This window comes from Cibotium barometz, chromosome 29 (assembly GCF_041138505.1).
Source record: "Cibotium barometz isolate CiBa-2024 chromosome 29, ASM4113850v1, whole genome shotgun sequence".
Classification (NCBI taxonomy): Eukaryota; Viridiplantae; Streptophyta; class Polypodiopsida; order Cyatheales; family Cibotiaceae; genus Cibotium; species Cibotium barometz.
In genome coordinates, this window is record NC_141074.1 from 49,299,253 (window position 1) to 49,318,575 (window position 19,323).

At 44.7% G+C, this 19,323-nt stretch overlaps 1 long non-coding RNA gene across 2 annotated transcripts; it reads right to left on the reverse strand.

The window, feature by feature from the left end:
- Window positions 1-630: 630 nt before the first annotated feature.
- Window positions 631-17,959, reverse strand: LOC147622301 (uncharacterized). 2 transcript variants are annotated; one of them, XR_015269682.1, is made up of 2 exons: window positions 17,696-17,953; window positions 631-997 (listed from the first exon to the last, which is right to left on the reverse strand). It is a non-coding gene; the product is annotated as an uncharacterized LOC147622301 (long non-coding RNA). The 2 variants fall into 2 exon arrangements; XR_015269681.1 differs by lacking the exon at window positions 631-997 and adding an exon at window positions 3,235-4,469 and having other exon boundaries at window positions 17,696-17,959.
- Window positions 17,960-19,323: the final 1,364 nt, after the last annotated feature.

Below are 19,323 nucleotides of genomic sequence, written 5' to 3' on the forward strand. Positions count from 1 at the left end.
GTTTTTGGACTATATTTTGGGGTATAAATGATTGGCGAATCTTTTGGATTCTATTTACAAAGTGTATAGTATGAAACTTTCGCTCACTGCTTTATGACTCTACAATAATTTCTTACAAATAGATATATAACTCAATAATCCCAAGTATAATTTTATTATTTTTATAACAAGGTCTCTCTCTCTCTCTCTCTCTCTCTCTCTCTCTCTCTCTCTCTCTCCCCTTTAATTTTACAAGCAATGCCCATGATGACCCCAAGTATAATTGTGGGACTTTCTTATTTTCATAAATTTAACAAAGCCTCTCTCTCTCTCTCTCTCTCTCTCTCTCTCTCTCTCTCTTTAATTTTACATACGCAATGCCCATGGTGTCATCTTGTTGAATGCACGTGTCTTGTGATTTGGCTATAAAATCATCATCATTCACAGCATTGTATTGCTCATGAAGCACCTAATGTGCCCAATGCCTTTGCAAATGCACTAAACTTGGCAACCTATCTAATAAAAATACAATCCAATCATAGTACTTCTACCTAGCAACCAATTTTTGATGATCTTGGCACCTATTTCTCTACTCGTAACAAATACTATTTATTATCTTGCCACAAGTGAACATCAATTTTATTGGAAAAGAGGCTACAACCCTTGGATTTACTCTATTTCCTTAAAATATCATGTCATTAAGTGCAATCCATTTTGCATACAATCTCAATTCTCATGAGATGAGAGAATCTCCTTCTACTAATGATTTTTTACATCTCAAAATATATTTCTTGACTACAGCTATGGCTCCTATGCTTGCACATATTGGTAAGCTACAAAAATGTGGAAGGGTCCAAGAGAGGCCAACTAACATCAGTATCTCTCATCTTAACACTTTGAATACATCGATCCCACATCCATGTATGTAAACGACAATACGATCAAAGAAGAGTACTCACATGGAAATAGGATCTAAGCACACCATCCACAATCAATTCAACTTTGATCATCAGAAAGCCTATAACCATATAGACCCATCCACACATGAAACTCAACATTAGTTCACCATTAAGGCCCGCATCAACTCTTCTAAATCATGCATGAAATCTCATCCAGTCCACAAAGAACAACCAATTCATATCTTCAACCCTTAAAGATAGACCCAAGTCATATTCAATTCTAGTGACAAAGACCAATCCAATACTCCCTTTTATGGAGAACACACTGGCCATAGACTACACTCATGAAACTAAATATATGTGTCAACTAGTCCTTAGTTACAATACTTTTCTTCCGAATGAGTTCAAGCAGTTCCAACACATTTAAACTAACTGTAGAGATCACCAAAAACACCTAGATTGTATGACGCAATAGTTACAATACTTGGTTTTGTAACCTTACAGAGCACTAGGTCAGGTTCCTGCAATCTACCACATGAATAAAAAGTCGAATAAGATTATTACCTACAGCAGGCATGAAATCAAGTCCATTGCTGATTAATAGCAAATACACACATCTTCTGCACATTCATGCAAGAGGATACATGAAGTTTCATGTGACATGGGTGGCCCTGTGTCGAGCAAGACATCTTGGCACCTCTCCTACGCTTTTGAACAATGTGACCGTGCACAGAGTTGAAAACATTACCATTGATACAACATGCCACATCTTGGAATGACTCATGCAAGTTCTCAAGTATGTACATGTGAGCAACCTGCACAGTAGGTCTAAATACATCACCATCGAGAGGCTTTGCATCCTGGATTAACTCATCTTCCACTGAACCATGCATCATTGTTTGACATAGATCAGCAAGCTTGAAGTACTAACATTCTCTCTTTAAGATACGAACTCGTCTTTAATTTCCTCCACAATCTTGTCATGGATCTGAGCTTTGATGGTTCTTCTAACTTGCTATATTGCTCCCACATAGTCTGCCCGAAGATGCCTGGCTGATTTATGAGCTCTTTGGGATAGAGAAGTGCATTCACTCTATTGTCATCCAACTCCACACTTTGACCAAACTGATTTGAAATAACTTGAACCTTGTTAGTGAAGTCAATCATCAATGATTTTTTGTCTTTTCCATTGTTCCAATACATGGGATGAACAGTAGCAAAAGATTCAAGGAGTTCATCTTTGGGAAACCATTATTGGATCTCATCAACTAGAGTGGCACACACAGAAATGAGCTCTTTCTTGACAAAGCTTATGAGTTGTGGAAAGGCTAATTGTTTGACCTTTTGACACTTTTTAACTCCCTTCACCTTTCTCGTGAGATGAAGCTCTATCTACTTTCCTTTTGAGTTCATGCACAAACATCCTTCTTGATTTTCTATGCATAAAATCAATTTTAATGAAAATAACACTTCTGAAAGAAAAATAAATCCTTTATGCATCTTTCTATGCATAAAATCAATTTTAATGAGAATAACATTGGTGAAAAATAAATAAATCTTTTATGCATCTTTCTATGTATAAAATCAATTTTAATAAAAATAACACTTTTGAAAGAAAAATAAATCCTTTATGCATCTTTCTATGCATAAAATCAATTTTAATGAAAATAACACTTTTGAAATAAAAATAAATCTTTTATGCATCTTTCTATGCATAAAATCAATTTTAATGAGAATAACACTTTTGAAAGAAAAATAAATCCTTTATGCATCTTTCTATGCATAAAATCAATTTTAATGAGAATAACACTTTTGAACACAAATAACTATTCCCATTCCCAACATCTAGATCAGTATTCCACTCCTCAAACTCTTTACTTGAGAAGCTTGAGCTTTCTCCATAAAGGGTAATTAATTGAAGGCATGCCAACTGCCATGCTACGATATACTCCATGATGTAACAGTCATGCGCTTGTGCTATTTTTTAACATGGGAAGTAATCCACCAAGATATAAAAATGTTTCAACATCAATAAGGAGATCTAACAACCTTGTGGCATTTTCTCTTCCTTTTCTCTTCTTTAGAGCAAGTGCATGCACAGTCCCAATGACTGATTTATTTTTTTCAGATAGGCACCGAACTGGACCAATGAGTGAAATCCACCTGGTATCGACCTACTTCAAGAGCTTCTTACCTTGGCTAACTCCTTTTGCAAACACCTTAAACTCATTAAATCATTTAGGACTCCTTGAGTAAAAAGCACACGATCAAAACTTTGGAGAGTCTTATAAGCCACTTTTGTACGGTGAGCCATACAATGTATGCCGACCATGTAAGGAGTATAAAGCTTCTTCAATTGGACACAAAATCCAGATCGATTCCCATGCATTACAAAACAACCATCAACACCCACACAAACAATCTTTTGAGACATATCTCTCAAGCTCATCCCACCATTTGTTGTCATGCCTTCAAGTAGCAACCTCACTATAGCATTTGAAGTTGCACTACATTCCAACTTGAAGACACCCACATAGCACACCTTTCTCACATGTTCTTCCACATAATATGCATTGATACATACCCATGAGCCATTATCACGAGTGATTACCTCATTAAGTGAGACAACAATGAACCTAGCATTTTCTAATTGCTCCTGCAAGCTTCCCTTAACCACTTCTACCATGTAGTTGGCAAATTCCCAACCTGAAGTCTGACCCTAATGGTTTGTTGGAAAATGTGGAACACGAAGTCCAATGAAGCTCAAAGGCCTCTCCCACTTGGAATATTTTGACATGGGCTTCCCTATGGAGAGTATGTGCAATACAATGGCAAATTGTGCGAGTGTGGATTGGATAGTTGCTCTAGCCTTTGTATCCTCTTCCAATTGCAACAAGTGAGCTTCATACTCAACCATGTTTTGAACATGCCTGCATTCATCATTGATCTTCCAACGAGCAGTATTTCCATCAACCAGCTCTTTCTCATAAACTTTTCCAAGGTGCTTCTCTATCGTGTCAAGCTTTAATTGCAACTTGATTGGCCGACCCAACTTCCAGCTACAAGCTATACAAGTAGAAAACTTTGATGGCTCCTTGTTTTTTGACTCCAAAGGTTGTATGATAGAATACTTTGAGACCCAATCAGCTTGGAATGTCCTCCCAATGTCCCACTGACCTCTCTTCCTCTTACTTTCCTTTTTAATTGTCTTTATTTCTTCTCTTGGATTTGATGGAGATGAAGATGAGTAGCTGTTGTTTGGAGTTGACTGTAATACATCTACTCCTGCACTTTGAACATCCTGTGACTGTAATACATCTATTCCTTCACTTTGAGCATCTTGTGAAGATGTTGATGCAATAACTGTATTTGGTTCCAATGAGTGTAACATTGCATTGCTTGAACAGCCTGGACCATTTTCAACCTGCTCAGTAAATGTTGATGCAAAAGCTATAGTAGGTCTTGCTCCTGATGACTTGGACTCATTGAGGATGCACCCATGGTATTAAAATACTGTGTTAAGCCTCTCTTGGCATTTATTTGAGCACTCTTCTTTCTTGGAGCCATAAATAGATAAAAACCAAAGTAGAGCTGAAAATTTCCCACTACCATGATTAGTATTCTCTCTCTCTCGCTCTCTCTCTCTCTCTCTCTCTCTCTCCACACACACACACACACACACACACATTCATCAGATCATAACACCAGTGTTTACAACTCTTACACGAGTGGGAGCACATCAATTAACTTACCGATGGTGGATTGTTTTACACAATCTCACATGCCTCCTGATTGCTCAAATGCTGCCACAAGCCATCAAATGCATTCATTTTATGGCATCTGGATGAACTCCATACATGTCACTTGACACCCCATCCACTACAAGAACCAGACCCCATATGGTCTCGCCCTTGCAATGGTCACCATGTCTAAGATGATTCCATCATATAGTTATCATGGAGGCACTCCCCAATCTAGCTCACATCTGGAGGAAACATAGCAACATCATGCTACTAGCCATATAGTTTTGCATTGTCACATGCACATGTGCTGTGCAAAGTTGGCAGGTGACAGCTGGCAGCACAACTAGCACCACAGCCAAATCAGCACCATCAATACAGCAACATGCGTAGGCATTTGCACATAGGCAGAAGGCATGTAAAGCATGTAGACATGTTTGTATGGATAGCCAGCAGGTGTGGACAGTTGGCACGCTTTGTCATGGGCAAGGCTGCAGGCCTTGCCGACCAGCAGCCAAAGTGGCCGACTAGTAGATATTATATATATATATATATATATATATATATATATATATATATATAATATCTACTAGTCGGCCCAATATATATATATATATATATATATATATATTGGGCCGACTAGTAGATATTATATATATATATATATATATATATATATGGTTTTTATGCTTGTCCATAACAGGCCGACATCAGCTAGGCTGGCCAACTGGCAGTTTCATAGGCCTATAAATGGGCACATCTTCTCCAGTCATTGGACCATCTGGAGTCCAGCAGATCAGCAGAAGTTCAGCAGCAGTAAGGCCATAGGCAGGCAGCAGTCAAAGCATGTAGAAGATCAAACATCAGCATCACATCAGTAGAATACAAAGCATCAGAAGTATCAGCATCAGCATCATCATCAGTACAGCATCATCAGATAGAAAAGACATTCATAGATCTCTTTTAGATCTTAGTTGTAAGCATTTTTTCGCATATAATATAGTTTGCATTGCATTGCATTGAACACTTGTCTCTCTTGTGTCAGATCTTGTCCATCGATCATTAAGTCTAAAGTGCAGTTAAGGCTGTCTTAGGTTGTTTAACTATGTCCCAAACATCTTAACATGCAACATGCATACCTCATGGTCATGTCAATCACCCATGAACATGTTTATGGTTAGTATATCATCTCATATGGCATTACAAAAGCACAAATCTAGGGGTTTCCACAACTCAGTTTTGGTACAAGCTTATAGCACCTTCTTCAAAATCCAAGTACTCCCCTACTACGTGGCCCCAACATATTCACAAATATCTTCGGAACCATCAATACCCCCTCTCCATTCATCATCATGGAGATCTTTTATCTGCCTTAACCATCCATCAAATCTCCCTCAAATTGAGATTGAGGGAAGCCTCAGACTTTAGAGAGGAGGTATGATGTGATCCAAACTTAGATTAGGATAATCACATCATATAATCATGCATTTTATTATATCTCATTAGCACCTCATCACCTCATCACCATATCATCATGTCATTGTTATTATATCATGCATTTTATTATATCTCATTAGCACCTCATCACCTCATCACCATATCATCATGTCATTGTCATATGAATCATTTCACATAGTATTTATACATTAGCTTAGACGTTATAGTCACCATGCATAGGCATCATTAATAACACCTTTGAATAGAACTCACAAAGGTTTAGAAACCCTAATCAAAGCCTTATGTTGCCTGCAGATGCATGCAAAGCATAGTTACCGCGGAACGGGAACGTTCCGGGAACGTCGGATGCTAGAACAGGAGCGGGAACGGAAACGGGAGCAGATCGGGAACGTCAGGGAACGCCACGTCATATGAGGAGGGGCCAAGAGGAGGTAGGGAGAGTGTGGGGCAGCCAAGAGGAAGGATGGAGTAGTAGGTGGAACGGAGAGTTTGTGGTAGTGTTCCTGGATGATATTTTGATTTATAGTCGTACTCTTGAGGATCATGTCAGACACCTCACGATTGTCTTATCTATTTTGAGACAGAATCGACTATATGCTAAGTTGAGTAAATGTGAGTTCTTTATGACTGACATCATTTACTTGGGACACAAGATCACTCGAGATGGGTTGAGCATTGACCATGACCGAGTTCAGAAGGTTCTGGACTGGCCTATACCGCGAACAGTGAAACAACTTCGTTCTTTTCTCGGTTTTGTAGTTTTTCTTCGGAAATCTGTACGGGAGTACAGATTTCCGAAGAAATCTGTGCGGGAGTACTCTCAGCTCACACTACCGATGACCGACTTATTGAAAGGTTGTGGACGTAAGTCAAATCAGCCTATCAGTTGGAATAACGATTTGGATATGGCCTTCAGACTTTTGAAAGATAAAGTCAAGGAAGCACCTATCTTAGCATTGCCTGATCCTAGTCCTTATGTTCTTGAAACTGATGCCAGTGACTATGCTATCGGGGCTGCTTTATTTCAAGATGGTAGACCGGTTGCTTTTGAAAGTAAAAAGCTAGACGACACTCAATCTTGTTGGCCAACCCTTGAGAAGGAGCTTTATGCTGTGATTCATGCTCTCAAGGTTTGGAGATATTATTTATATGGCTCCAAGTTTGTGGTATTGACTGATCATCAGTCAATCAAGTATGTGTGTGATGCGGATGATTTGAGAGGCAGGAAAGCTCATTGGACAGAGTTAATGCAAGATTTTGATTTTGAGATCCGTTATCGGAAAGGATCCATGGATAGTATCGCAGATGCGCTTAGTCGGATTCGAGAGGTGAATACTTTGTCGTTCACCGAGATTTCTACTGACTTATTTCAGTCATTGAGAGGGCTTTGCAGGACTGATAGTTATTTTGGTCCATTTTGGCAGAAGATCCAGGACGGGAGCTCATTGATTGACCAAGACTCGATGACTGAGCAGTCTACTATTGAGGCTGCAGGAGGCCAGTGGATGATTCGGAATGGTTTGCTATTCCGTAATGACAAAATTTGTGTACCACAGATCCCGGACATTAGGTCCAAGATTCTTAAGGAGTGTCACGACGCTCCTTCTGTTGGACACCCTGGGGTACACAGGACGCTATCGTTAGTGAAACACTCTTTTTATTGGCCGAAGATGAAAGGGTATGTAGAAGATTATGTTCTCAAGTGTCAGATTTGTCAGGCAAACAAAGCTGAACGCTTTAGACAGGCTGGGTTGTTGCATCCTTTGCAAATCCCAAGTAATAAATGGAAAAGTATTTCTATGGGTTTTATTACCGGATTGCCAAGAACACATCAAGGCCATGATTCTATTTGGGTTGTGATAGATCGCTTGACAAAAATGACTAGATTTTTACCGACCCGGAAGACTATTACAGCTACGCAATTAGCTCGGCAGTTTATCGAGCAATTGTTTAGACTGTACGGGTTACCGCAGGACATAGTCAGTGATAGGGACTCTAAGTTTACGAGTGATTTTCGGAAACTTGTTTTTGAGAAGTTGGAAAACTTTGAATTTGAGTTCCTCTGATCATCCTCAATCTGATGGCCAGACTGAAAGAGTGAATCAGATTTTGGAGGATATGCTTCAAGCATATGTATCCAAAAGACAGAGTTCATGGGAGGATTATCTTCCTATGTTAGAATTTGCATATAACAGTACTAAGCATACGAGTACAGGGTTTAGTCCTTTCATGCTTAGGTATGGTTTTCAACCTAGATCACCTGTTACAGTTGGATTCTCAGGACTTCAGCATGATGCAGCACGTAATTTTTTGCAAGATATGCAGGAAATGTTACAAGTTGCGAAGGAATCTATTAGAAATGCTCAAGACCGAGACACGTTTTATTCTAATAGACATCGTTCACCCAGAGAGTTCTCTAAAGGAACGATGGTGTATTTGCGAGTTCCGAAAGATTTCGAGACTTTACGGACAGGTAGATCTCCGAAATTATCCCCCAGATACTGTTAGAAGTCATCTCTTGTCCAGTTTTATACACCAGGGCCTTTGTTGTGGGTGTGCCCGCCCTTATGAGGCGTTTTATCATTTTTCCCCACTCTCCGCATTTTTTTCCTATTTTTTTCCATTTTTCTGTGGCTTGGGAGGCAGCCCATGTGCTGGCCGACTGCTGAACTGGTCCACGACTGCATCTGGGAGGTGGCCGACTGCTGTTGATCTGGCCGACTAGAGATGTGTCTGGTCGTGGAGTTCTCAGGGCCAATCGGCCTGCTGTAGGCAGCCGACTGCACATGTGGGGGCATATAAATAGGCCCCCAACCCCCATACCACACTTGTATCATATTCGGGATCTTCTTGTGTATATCAGAGCAAAGTTACACGCCTACATCTATCTCTCTCCTGTGCTGTTTTTCTGCTTGTGTTTTTTTGCTCATGTTCCCAGATCTCGTCATCATCTCCGCTGCGTATTCTGACATGGTATCAGGTGTTCCACGACCGGAAGTAGAGGAAGGGGAGTTACCGTCGACCCGAAAGGACCGGGAGACCCAGACACAGATGTGGGATCGTGTCAACGCCAGGGTCCGTTCGTTTATTTTTCTCAACTGCACACCGCAGGTAATCAATCATGTAAAGCATATGACGCTGGCCAGAGGTATATGGCAGCATTTGGCCTCACTTTACAACAGGGTATCGCCCATGAAGAGGGTTTCCTTGGAAGTACAGATGCGGGTTATGAGCCCTGCAAAGTCGTCGACGATGCGGGAGCATATTAACAAGCTGCAGGCTCTTCAGCAGGAAGTTCTTCAGGCTGGGAAGGAGATATCATCAGAGGACATGGCCATCACGTTGCTGTCACATTTGCCCTCTTCGTACTCAGCATTTTACTCGTCTTTGATTACCAGTGGCAGGCTCAGCACCATCACGAGGGAGAAGGTTGTGCCCATGGTCCTGGTGGACCAGGAGGAACAATTCACGAACCCTCCTCCGGGTGGAGGTTCGGAGGCCTTAACTGGCCAACGGTCAAAAGGCCGTAACTCGGGCAAAGGGAAGGCTTCATCGGAGAAGTCTTCTGAGAAGAAGTCCGACGCTGACCGCGAGAAACTAAAGGCAGAGAGGACCTGTAATGATTGTGGCGAGAAAGGCCACTACTGGAGGCAGTGTCCCAAGCGGAAGACCGAGAAGGGTGAAGATTCCTCGGTAGCAATCATGAAGACTCCGGCTTTTGTGCACCTGGAGGTGATGGACACCGATGTTTCATTTTCTTCAGGCAGGGAGGAGATTGGAGGACTCTCCGCAACGGATACTCGGGAGTGGATTCTCGATAGTGGTGCTTCCAGGCCAGAGTCACATGGGGACGGGGGACGGGGACGGGGACGGGGTCGGGAACGGGAACGGCAAAAAAAAACCTCTTTTTTAAAAGCAAATTAGGAGTTGTATGCATGACATACATATAGAGACACACTTTGAACAAAATTTTACACCGAATAGACAAAAAAACAAGAGTCATTTTGAGCAAAATGCGCTAATAAAACATCGATGGCACACTGATTATGTGATTGATAGTCTGATAGATACAAAGAGATAAGTACATGCCTCATGGGCAGTGAGGGTTACAAAAAAGAGTGGGTATAAAATAGGGATACTAGATAGATCACAATAGATCATGGCCATTGGCAGTGGGCACAAAAAAGGTGAGATGGCTCAAGGCTCAAGAGTCAAGCCTCAAGCTCCTGAAGTGCTAGCCTGGCGAGAGGCTTGGAAGTCGAAGTCGTCGATGCCATTTGAAGCCTCCTCCTCCCCCTCAGGCTATAGCTCCTCCTCTACCTCCTCAAGATGCTCCTGAGCTGCAGGATCCTGCTGTGCCATCTCCCATTCGGTGAAGGGATCCGCCTTCCCTGTTGCTGTCGCACATAGCATGCGCAAGTTAGCGCTCACAAAAACCAAATCACTTGCCCTTTGCACTTCAAGGCGGTTCCTCTTCTTAGAGGCAATGTGACTGTAAACGCTCCAAAGTTGCTCCAAGCAACTAGAGCTCTCAGCCTGGCTAAGGATGCGAATAGCCAAGCCCTGCAACTCCGGCCCATCTGATCCGTAATCCTCCCACCAAAGAGGAGACCCAATCTTGAGGCGGTCAAGCTGTGCATCTAAACATCCAAAAGATCCCTGCCGCGTCCTGTATTGAGATAGCTGGTCTCTGATCTTCCGCCTGATGGTAGGGTCGGGCTCTAAGCGCTCCAAAATGATCCGCCATCCCCTGCTTACTTCCTTGTCGGCCTCTTGCTTTCTGCCTTGGAACTCTGGATCAACCACAAAGGCAGCCGCATGAAGAGGGGAGTAGTAGGAGTTCCACCTGGACTCACATAATGAGTGGATCTCCTCAAACTCGGCCCTGTCTGGCACAAGCTACTGGAGTGACTCGATCATGCGATCCATGGCCTCATAGACCTTGCCGATACATGGTTCACGGCCGTCAATGACTCGTAGAAGGTGAACAATAGGGTTGACCAAGGCATCGAGTGACTTCACCTTCTCCCACCAAGCGGCATCGTCGGCGCGATCTCGGCATGTTCTCCCTGTTGCCGATTTTGACTGCAGCATGGCAGAAAATTCATCACTAAGGAAAAGCCCTCTTAGGGCTCCGCCACATGTAGACAAGCGGCCTAGCATGAGGAAGTTGTATGCAAACCTTGTCTCAGAATACTTGAGGAGGGAAAGAGTGCTCCTTTTAGAGAACTCATGTCACAGCCTTTGGTGGTTGAGGACAAAGGATACAAGCTGGTTAGCCTCCTCAATGGTGGGTGCAATCCATGGCAAGGCACCTATGTCTTTGAGGAGGTTGTTGAGACAATGGGCCATGCAAAAAGAAACTGTGATGGATGGATACATTGACTCAATAATGCTCCCGGCTGCCCTATTTGACGCCTCTCCATCCGCCACCATGCCGACCACAAGCTCCGGCCCAATGACCTCGATCGTGGACGCCCATTCCGCGGCAAGCACATCCACGGCCTTCCCAGTGCCACTCGCATCATGTGACTCGATGAAGTACACTTTGCCCCTTGAGTAGGCCACCACTCCATGGATGGAGCGCTTGCGCGTGTCACTCCATCCGTCTACAATGAGAGACTCCGTTAGTCTCCCATGTTGCCTTTGTATCCGCTGCCGCCTGCTCAACGGCCAACTTCTCCCTATCAAGCAAAGTGGTGCGAATCTTTTCCGATGAAGGTGGCACATAAGAGGGGCCATATTCCCCGATCTTTGTGGCCATCTCACGGAAGTAAGGAGACCTATTTCAAGTAAGGAAAACCATGTAGCATGTTAGCTTTTTTTGGCAATATGACAAATGCTTTGAAGCATGAGACATTAAAAAAAAAAAGAGTGAAGAGAATTGAGTCTCGACTCTCACGGTGCCGCTTGAAACGCAATGTGGTCGTGGTAGAAGAACCTAGCCACCGACCTATCCACCTCATCCTTCAATTTTGGGTTCCAATACTCGTTAAGAGTGGATTGACGGCGGATGGGAATGGAGGCACCCGATGTGGATGGAGTGGACTTGAATGGTTGAGAGCTTGAAGCAAGATTTGGGTTCCTCTCCACCTCCATTCGCGTCGGTTGCTCTCGTGCTCTCACCACATCATGAGGATCAACGGCAACATGTCGCCCTCTCTTTGCCGCCTCGGCTGCCTCATAAACCTTGAGCTTCTCAAGAAGCTCCGCTCGCTTCTCAGGAGTAACGCGTGCGCAAAATTGCACTTGATGACCGGCCTCATGCAAAAAGTGAGCTCGCACTTTGTTGGCGCCGCCACTTCTCTTGTAGGAACAAAGCTTGCAATTCCATGCCCTTGAACCACCGCCCACTCCACGACTAGCGTAGTGGACCTCATCCCACCATGACCATGTGTGCACCGCCGGCCTCCTTCGTGAAGAGCCCGCAACGGAAGATGTGGCGGCGGCGCCTTCACCTTGAGATGCCATGAATGATGATAGTGTGAGAGAGAGGGAAGAAGGGTGCAATAGAGAGTTGCAAGTATTGCTTGACTCTTGAGGCTTGCAAGTCTCAAGAGGGATGGATCATGGAACTTGGAGAGAGAGAGAGAGAGAGAGAGAGAGAGAGAGAGAGATGGCTTGGAAGTTGGCACAACTTGGAACTTTGAAGTTTGGATTTGGAAGCTTGAGGCTTGAGAAATGAGTGTGGGTGCAATAGAGAGTGTGCCTTTTTTTATAGCTGGAAATCTGCCCGTTTCTGCCCGTTTCTGGCCGTTGGAGACGTCCCCTCACCGCGTCCCCTGCCCGTCCCGCGTTTCGGGAACGCGTCCCCGGGACGCCCTCATGCGTCCCCGTGTTGCACGGCGTCCCCTGCGCGTCCCACCCGTCCTCGGCCGTCCCCGTCTCCGCGTCCCCGCGTCCCGCGTCCCTACGGCCCGTCCCCGCGTCCCCGCGTGACTCTGTTCCAGGCACATGACTCCTTCCCGTTCCGGTTTACAGGATCTCTGCAGGCTTTCTGGTCATATTCTTACTGGGGATACGTCCACTATCCCAATTCACAGTGAGGGCAAGATGGAGATAGTTCCCGATGGCAGAGGGGGGAAGCATTCCTCCCAGGTGTTGTATGTTCCGGCACTTGGTTTTCATCTGTTGTCAGTGCATCAGGTTTGCAAGACTGGCGTACGGGTGGAGTTTGATGAGCATTTTGTTGCTCTCCAGGACAAAGCTACAGGCCAAGTGGTTTGGGAAGGCGGAGTGGAGAATGGAGTTTACAGGCTTTCAGCACTCTCTCTCCTAGGTCCTCAGGTTTGTGATAAGTGGCAGTCTGGTAATAGCCACTCCAGTGTGGATACGCTGCAGGTGCGGGCTTTCCGGGACCACATGGTGGATAGCTTGCCAGTAGATGGCAAGCAGTTGGCAGGAACTTTCCAGTACTGATGTTGGTAGTTCTTGTGTTCGTCAGTCAGAGGAAGCTGGACAGGTCACTTATGCTCTGATGTCTCGTAGTGTTCGGGACATAGAACCTCCAGTGGATGAGGATGTTCTTTCCACGGGGACCTTTCGGAAAGCCAGGCAGGTGACAGGTGCTTACTTGCAGAAGGAGGTGGTTTCTCCAGGCTTTGTGGTTCCGGATTCACAGAGGGTGGTTGACAGGTTTCATCAGGTTTCCAGGACTTGTTTGTGCACCTTAACAGGTGTTGATCCTTGTGAGCAGTGTGATGCCTCTTTGACTCAGAAGCAGGATGGTTCATTGATCTGGTTGATGGACACCAGATTGGACGGGAGCTTCCTGATGAGGCAGTTGAGCTCATGGTTGCAGATGTCTCTTTGGGAGGTAGGATTGCGTTTCCTGTGTTTTCTGCGGCATGCGAAGGATCAGGGACTCTTGTACACAGGAGGGGGATTGTTGGATGGAGTCTGACTCCACGGTTGGAGTGACTCGGTTTCTAGAGGAGATATGGACACAAGGAGCTCTACTTCAGGCCCAGGAGAAGTTTTACGAAGCAGTAGGAGACAGTCATCTTTTGCCTTGTCGAGAACAGAGGCAGAGTACCGGGCTGTTTGTGATGTTGCTTGTGAGTTGGTGCGGATGCAAAGGTTGCATTGCAGGTTTGGGCTTCCACTGGAGGAACCCATGGTCATCCAGAGGCACTTTGTTCGTGAACAGATCGTTGTTGATGACATCTTGCTAGAGTTCTGTTCGACAGAGGACAGTACGGTGGACCTCTTCACGAAGTCGCTCTCTCAGGCTTTGCTCAGGCGGCACCCCGACTCCCAATGGTTGGTTTCACAACCAGGAGCTGAGAGGGGGTGTTAGAAGTCATCTCCTGTCTAGTTTTATACACTAGGGCCTTTGTTGTGGGTGTGCCCGCCCTTATGAGGTGTTTTATCATTTTTCCCCACTCTCCGCATTTTTTCCCTATTTTTTTCCATTTTTCTGTGGCTTGGGAGGCAGCCCATCTGCTGGCCGACTGCTGAACTGGTCCACGACTGCATCTGGGAGGTGGCCGAGCTGTTGATCTGGCCGACTGGAGATGTGTCTGGTCGTGGAGTTCTCAGGGCCAATCGGCCTGCTGTAGGCAGCCGACTGCACATGTGGGGGCATATAAATAGGCCCCCAGCCCCCATACCACACTTGTATCATATTCGGGATCTTCTTGTGTATATCAGAGCAGAGTTACACGCCTACATCTACCTCTCTCCTGTGCTGTTTTTCTGCCTGCGTTTTTTTGCTCGTGTTCCCAGATCTGGTCATCATCTCCGCTGCGTATTTTGACAGATACTGTGGACCATTTCGTATTACACGACGGATTGGTTCAGTTGCATATGAATTGGATTTGCCTTCTCATGTGAAAGTTCATCCTGTATTTCATGTCAGTAGACTTAAGAAAGTACTGGGTGGAGCAAATCAATTAGTTACTCCTCAAGAAATTATAGATGTCGAGGACATGACATTTGTTCCGCATGAACCTGAAAAGATTCTTGGATTTCGTGAACGAAGATTGCGTAATATGCTTATCACTGAATACAAGATCAAGTGGAAGGATCGTGTTGAGGAGGACGCTACATGGGAGACATTGACTACTCTTCAGAGAGATTACCCTGGCTTTTTAGTGAGCTCAGGAGTGAGCTATTAGAGGAAGGGGAGTATGTCATGTGCACAGTGTGTATCTACCGTGTGCTATACGCATGCAAGACTAGTTTCGAGGCTTGGGGAAGCTTGGAACTAGGCAGGCTCATTGACGAGCTGAGTTAGGGAAATACTAACAGGCGGGCACCCAAGTATGGACGGGCGGGCGCCCAAGTGTGGACGCCCGATGACCGACCAAGAGCCTATAAAAGGGTGGCCAAGGTTAGTTATTGTGTTATATAGAGTCTCGCGAGTTTGTGAGAGCTCTATGGTCTTGGAGCTTGGATCTAGTGCAGACGTGCACCTGCTTTATGCAGCCGAGGCCGGCAGCAGTCTCGAGGCCCGCGAGGGCAACGTCGTGGCTGTATGGGACCTCGCGAGGAGGAGATTGGTCGGTATGTCAACCTAGTTAGCTCAGCTCGTGGCTCGGTGGGGACAGCCAAGACTGTGGGCTCGCCCACGGCTGTCATGGTTGGGAGGTGAGTCAGGCCTGCACCCCGTTGCTTGTTTGTTTGTTCGTTTGTTTGCAGGATTCGAGTTTCGAACCAAGATCGATCACAAGGGGATCCGTGGGGATTTGACAAGTTTCCTAGGCGTTCCGCGCTCCGATTGCGCGTTCCGGGAACGCGGCATCTTCCAGACCGACGTTCCGGCGTTCCAGGAAGGCGGAACGCCGTTCCGCGGTAACTATGATGCAAAGAGACCTAATCTATCTATGTTCAATAATCCTTGTGTTGTCAGTATTCTCACATGGTATTAAGGCCCAACCTGTGAACACAGTTTGAGTGCAGCCATTGTGAAAGAGTGAAAGGTGCTGATGTGGTTGGTTTACACCTGTAGTTAGCCTTGTGTATGGCAGGTGGGTGTGTCTTTCCCTATGTGCATTTTATCTTCTCTTACCTTTTGGGATCATCGAGAATATTTTTTCATTAGTGTTGCCCGTGTTTGTGGAAAACACAAGTTGGATTGCACCAACTATCCTACCTAGAAGGTAAAAGCAAGGAGTCTGTTGATTGCCCACAACCTCCTAGAAGTGGTCTATGGTAAAGAAGAAGAAGAAGAAGAAGAATATATTATCGTCCTCGGCAGACAAGACAAAGTCCGACATTGATTCAAATGACATCACCAAATGGGAGATGAAGAAAAACTTTGTACTGGCACTCATCATAAAGCTGCAAGTGAGGCATGGGGGATTCTCAAGGGTCTCTATGAGACCAAGACTCTGTTCCGAGATCTTGAACCTGGAGTGCCAATTGCTCAATCTAAATATTGAAGAAGGTAGCTTTGTTGTAGAACACCTAGTGATGATGAAGGACTTACATGATTAGCTTGCCGTAGTTGGGAAGACCATGAACTCAAAGTCTATGGTGCTGAGACTCCTACATATGCTCCCCCAGGAGTTATGAGAGTTTCACTTTAGCAATCTTCATGCAAGATGGTGCTACACCTTTCAAGTCCGAGGAAATTTCACCCTTAGTTCTTCAGCATGAAGCGAAGAGGTTCAAGAAAGAAGAGGAGGTTGTGTTTACAACAACCTTCATGCAAAATCAGGCCGCCCCTCTCACGTTCAAACCCTTAGTGCTTCATCATGAAACATGACTAGGGAATGCGAGGAAGCAACAACAAAAAAGGTAAGGGAGGGTCAAACAACATCACAGTTGTGAAAGTTTCAGACCTCTCTACAGAGCCATGGACCCCTGGCACTTGCCAGCTATAGGAGTTTATCAGCAGCATTGCAGCATTCCCCCTCTATGCTCGAAAAACCCCCGACCTATTGATCCCTCTTTGCACCTTTGCCTACCATAACACACTACATGCTGCCTCTAGCATAGCATCATCACATATATATCCATACTAAGATATCCATAAGTTGCTTAGATCGATCTAATATGGATGGACCTTGTTGATAAGAGCCAAGTCATGAATGCAGCATTGGATTGACTCGTCGTGGCATTGGAATGTGGCATACATATGAACTCTTCATTTGAGTATGACCGGCAGGGGAAAAAACCCTTGCTAGGAACAATATGTTAAAATAGTATGAAGTCAAGGGTGTGAATAATGGCCTTATTAATGCAGATAATCCTAGGCACTTGCAAGATGTGTGTTAAAAATTAGCATAAAGTATGTGTGTATAGAGGCATGAGAATTTCCTCTTATTAAAAGGTTAATGATTTAAATGGAAATATTAGCATGGACCCCATAAGATGTTCCATAAAAAAGTGAAGGTGGACTGATCGGGAAGGAGGCTCATGGGCGGGTCAACAAGTTGGAGATATTTGTCGAATGAAACTTCAAGACGAGGAACTCTATGGTGCCTCACCTTGCCTTACTCAACATGAGCTACTCTTACAATAGCCCTCTCAAAAGTCAAAATCCCCCCATTACCATCGCTCCTTAGTTAGCACTTATCACCTGCACTGCTTTTTGCTTTCAATGCAACCCTGCCTGTGTGCATGAAAGAGAGAGAGAGAGAGAGAGAGAGAGAGAAAGAGAGAGGTGAGTACCTGCACGATGGCTAAGAAGTTGTGCTTGTTGCCTTGCTTCGAGAAGCATTGAAGCCCATGCGACAGTCCGATCTGACCTGCTACTTTCTCTCTAGCCTTTCTCCATGGTGTGGCTCACTGATAAGGGAATCAGGATTGGCAATAAGGCGTTCCTGGCATTGGCAAACAGATCATACGTATATCCAAGCCTGCTGATACAGTCGGGCGAACCTCATCATGAAAAGGAAAAACCTTAAGAAGGAGAGGCGATACGATATGTGTAAGACCCAAAAACCTGAAGAAGGTGTATAAGACCCAAAAAGAATATAAATTGTTTAAATTCTTTCGTATAAAAAATAGCCGCCTTCAAAATTTTTAAATCACTTTAAATTCGCCTTTGGGCTAAAATTTGGCCTTAAAATTTACGCTGATATAGTTTACAACGGTGGCAAGCCCACATATATCATATGGTCCACACCAATCTCATATTCTTAGAGACATGGAAAGCTCTTGAAAATCCCACAATAACAAAAGAAGACACTTACATTCAAAACTCACATAAAATGTGTCTCATGAGTGTTGGGTATTTAATTCCTAAAATTTATATAGGAAATAACCAGTTGGAGTGCAGATTTCACGTCATAGATGCAGGTGCACTCCAAGGCCGAATTATTATTAGAAAAGAGTGGATTGATACCACTCACTACCAAATCAATTGTGGCACGAAGAAACGGCCACCATGGAAATCAATGACACCAAGGCCACTGTCCTCTTGTGTCCCCAAGAGAAGATCATCCACTCACCCTCATCCTCAACTACCCTTTCCTCTCCTGCCCCATCCTCATCACCGGCAGTTTCCCCTTTTCCCCCATCCCATGCCTCACTAAATTCGGTTGAAAGACCACTGTTAACACCATCCACTATTGACAAACAAGCTGTCGACATTGCCCCTCAACTCTACATCCTTGACCACCCACACTGCAAGCACCCCGACCTCATATCTTTATCATGACAATCAATGGTGGGTGCCCAAGAATCTTCTTGCCGCTCAGGGATCCTACGATGGCTACTCAGAACTATATGGATCCCCAGAAGGCCATCTCTAAAACCTGAGCGCAAAAAGCCAACTAAGCCAACAACCACCAACCCTAACACAAAGCTTCAACATTGGCTAGTTCCCGACTGCCTATTACGAGCATAAGGCTACTATGAAGAAAACACTCGCCTCTGGCTACCCAAGCATGCTGCTTGTGCTCATCCACCACAACTTCTTCCCAAGAAGCCACAACAAAAGGTCCCACAACCATGGGTTCGACAACCCCAAGCACAGCGAAGCCAACAACACTGGGTGCTTATCAATGTGCTCAAAGCACAAGGCTTCCAAAGGAAACTCACACATGTGGCTCCCCAAGCCACAATCAAAAGCCTTTCCTCTGCGTTGATAAGCACCTCATAGCTCAAAGCCTCGTCCTTGACAAAAAAGGTGAAAGCCTCGCCAACCATGGACCTTCATCACTCGGCAGCGTTGGGTACCCAAATCTCTCTTAGAACCCCAAGGCTTCCATGATAGCAATTCCATCATTTGGCTCCCAAGGCATACCCCTTAGCAGTTTGCCTAAACCACACCCATCACACCAGTTCCTATCTAA